General features: G+C 41.0%; 1 protein-coding gene and 1 pseudogene across 1 annotated transcript in view; both read left to right on the top strand.

Annotated features, from left to right (window-relative positions):
- ARHGEF37 (Rho guanine nucleotide exchange factor 37) overlaps window positions 1-3,852 on the top strand; it is a 38,576-nt gene that overhangs the window by 14,300 nt on the left and 20,424 nt on the right.
- On the top strand, window positions 1,094-1,191 carry LOC111727242 (annotated as a pseudogene).

Here is a 3,852-nt window from a genome sequence, read left to right as displayed (position 1 = left end):
CAGGCATGAGCCACCATGCCTAGCCCTTAAATTTCTTATGCATCTTTGCAGAGTTCCTTTTTGCATATACAAACAATTACAAATATGTACTCTTATTTACCCATCTTATAAATGAAAATTTCTACTTTTTAAGTTTTACTTATATGTTTGTGTCTGTCTCTATCTCTGTCTCTATCTCTATCTTTGTATTTCCTAATCTTACAGGTCTTTCCATTTCAACATGTAGTATTCACAATCTTTTGAATAGTTGCATACTATGGTACCAGGTGGTTGTTACAGTTTATTTAACTGGCCTCTATTGATTAGCCTGCCTGCCTTCTTTCCTTCCTTGCTTCTTTCCTTCTTTCCTTCCTTCCTTCCTCCCTCTCCGCCTCCTATCTTCCTTCCTCCCTGCCTCCCTTTCTTTCTTTCTTCTTTTCTTTTGAGACAGAATCTCACTCTCCTGGGCTAGAGTACAATGGCATCACCATAGCTCACTACAACCTCACACTCCTAGGCTCTCAAATGATTTTCCTGCCTCAACCTCCTGAGTGAGTAGCTGAGAGTGCAGGCATGTGATATCATGCCCAGCTAAGTTTTCTGATTTTTGTAGAATGGAATCTCACTCTTGCTCAGTCTGCCTGAAACTCCTGGCTTCAAGCAATCCTCCCACCTTGGCCTCCCAAAATGCTGGGATTACAGGTGTAACTCACTGCATCCAGCCTGTTTTTATATTGCAAATAGTGCTGCCATGATTATTTGTGATATGCCATTTTACTTCGGTGCACATATATCTGTAAGGTGAATTTCCAGAAGCAGAATTGCTAGGTCAAAGGAAATATGTGTTGATAATATTGGTAAACTTTGTATGTACAATTTCCCTCTGTAAAGACTATGGCAATTCATGTTCCAGCAACAACACAGCCTCACTGGTGGTGTGTGCTATCAAACTAGAATATTTGCCACTGGGATAGATGAAAGACAGTGTCTCAATATGGTTTCATTTTGCATTTATCTTATTATGATTAAAGCTGGCCATCTTTTTGTATAGTTAAGAATCCTGTGCATGTCCTTTCCTGTGCATTTTTCTGTTTTCTTATTTTAAAAATGTGTGATCCTTTTGTAGTTCTTAAGTATGATGATTGGCTTTGCATGCTCACATATGAGATGTGCCTTTCGTAACCTTAACATTGACCTCTTACCTCTCTGATGTGTCTCAAAACAAGCTCAGCAAATGGAAGTAGATGAAGGTTATTTTCTGGAAATCTGAGTAGTATAGTAAGAGAAGAGATTATTATCATCATCCTAGCTATTATTATTATCTTACTCAGACATTCCTTCTATGCGTAAGAGACAGACAGTATAGACCTAGGTCTTTGAAGATGTAAGTCCATGTGGCCTCCTTCTACCTCCCCTCCCCCTTCCTTATCTTTGCCTCACCCTTCAATTTCCTCCAAAGTCTTCTTTTCATAACCTGTATTCTAGCTCTTGTCTGCCTTCAAAGAAGCTATACCCATTTTCCTCTTTGATTCATCCCTTCAAGGGTCATACAAACTTAGGCTTTTGCAAGGGTCATTAAATACATCTCTGCAGAGTAAGGCTGATTATGGAAACAAGGGAAGCAAGGTGCCAGATGTGGCAAAGCGGAGACAACAGAGTCTGTGTAGAACACAGCTGCACTGCAGCCTTGGCTGATTGGTGCTGTGTTAACAAGTAGCTTTTGCTAGATAACAAACTACCCCCGAACATAGTAGCTGAAACCAAACATTTAGTTTACATTTCTGCATAGTAGCAATTTAGCTGGGCTAGTAAAGGATTCTTCAGGTCCTATCTGAGCGCTGTCTGGTATTTGGAATCACTTGCGGGTCATCTTTGATGATATTGGCTGTCTCTGAAATCTGGTATTACGGCCATCCCAGACTCAAAGGGTGGGGAAACAGACTCCATTTCTTGGTTGAGAGGAGCTTCAAATTCACATCAAAGGGTCGAGCAGACAGGGAGGGGAACAACTGCTGCCATTTTTTGCAAACTATCTACTTCAACTGCCACGTAGGGATGAGGGTCCTCTGTGGCCAGAGCTTCTGATTTTTCAAGACAAGCCGGGAATGTAGATGTAACGACATTTCCCACATGTTCTATGTTGGCATCCAGTTTAGACATCTTAGAATCGCTGTGGGCAGGAGCCCTTTCTGGCACAGAGGCTGCCCTGTGTTACACCTTCTGCACTCCGGTCTTCCCAGTCAGGCCAGCTAGGTTTTCCTCATGGGCCGTGGAGCCAGGCTACAGGGTGGTGTATGTGGCTCAGCACTTACCGTGAGAGAGCCATTTCACGGCTCAGAAGTTGGTTTCCTTATGTGTAACATGGGAGTTGTAACAATTGCATACAAGTGACACTCAATAAATCTCAGCTCATATAGTGATCTTGGCCAGGCAGGGATTACATTTTTCTGAGACCACACTGTGGTTCTCAAGTATATCAGCCCCAGTGCCCCCTTTTTATAACAAACATTAAAATATTAAGTAAATTTATTATCTAGAGATTTACTCTGAAAAAAGTGTGCGTGTGTATACATATACATACATATAGATCCTATCTATATATTTAACTGAAAAAATCAATATAATGGCTTAACATAAAGGAAAATGATTTCTCTCTTTTTTTAATTATTAAATGACAGCTGTGTACATTAATGCAATCATGGGGTACAGTGTGGTGTTTTCACATACAATTTGAAATGTTTTCATCAAACTGGTTAACATAGCCTTCACGTCATTTTCTTAGTTATTGTGTTAAGATATTTGTATTCTACTTAGGAAAATGATTTCTAATCAAATATATATTTCAGTGTGCAAATGCTTGGGCACCACTGCCCTGAAAGGTATAATGAAGCAATCAGATGCTTCTATCTCCTTATATTTAATCAGTCTTGACTTAAGGAAAGAAAAGTCTGAAACCACTCTGTATAAAAAGTACAGGAAACTGAAAGGGCAGAGAATGTGTGTGCCCTAGAATAGCAACTAGCAGTGAGAACAGACCTGACTGCCTTGTACATGATAAGGGAACGAAGGAAACATCCTTTAAGTAGGGAATTTTTTTCATTTTTTAAAATTTCAAATTAATATGAAGGTACAAATTTCTAGGCTACATTGTTCTAACTTCTAGAGTAAAGTTCCAGTTGTAAAAGAGCCCCTTGCCCAACGATATACACCCCCACAATGTGCAATTAGGTGAGTTTCTGCCTCATGCCCTCCCTCCTTCTGCCAATCATCCTCTCCCCTTCCCCCAAGTAGGGATTTCTAAAAAGTAGTGTCACAGTTATTCCTAGTATTGTGACATGTGACTGGATAGAGTCCCAGTGTTACAAATATATATATATATATATGTATCTTGTACTCACTTTGTCGCCCCCCAATACAGTACTGTGCCATCATAGCTCAACAGCACCCTCAAACAATTCTCTTGCCTCAGCCTCCAGAGTAGCTGGGACTACAGGTGCCCACCAAAATGCCCAGCTATTTTTAGAGATAGGATCTCACTCTAGTTTAGGCTGGTCTCAAACCCAAGAGCTCAGGTGATCTCCCTGCCTTGGCTTCCAGAGGGCTGGGATTACCGGAGTGAGCCACTGAGTCCTGTCTATTGTTTTGGTTCTTGAAATTGCAGCCCATTTTGAGGCCGTCATTTAGTACCTGAATGTTCAGAGGAACATGTGAGACGGGAAGCAATTCTCTGCAGTACAGCCTTGTCCTTGCAGGACATCCCTTATGCCTTGTCCCTGCCCACTAAATGCTTGTAGCATCACTTTCCAGAAGCTGGGCCAACTAAAATCATCACAGCAGCCATAAATGATTCTTTGTCAGTCTGTTAGGATAGAT

Source organism: Otolemur garnettii, unplaced genomic scaffold (genome assembly GCF_000181295.1).
Source record: "Otolemur garnettii isolate 467f Iridium unplaced genomic scaffold, OtoGar3 scaffold00003, whole genome shotgun sequence".
Taxonomy (NCBI): domain Eukaryota; kingdom Metazoa; phylum Chordata; class Mammalia; order Primates; family Galagidae; genus Otolemur; species Otolemur garnettii.
The sequence above is the reverse complement of the archived record's forward strand: the minus strand, read 5'-3'. Positions and strand labels throughout refer to the sequence as shown.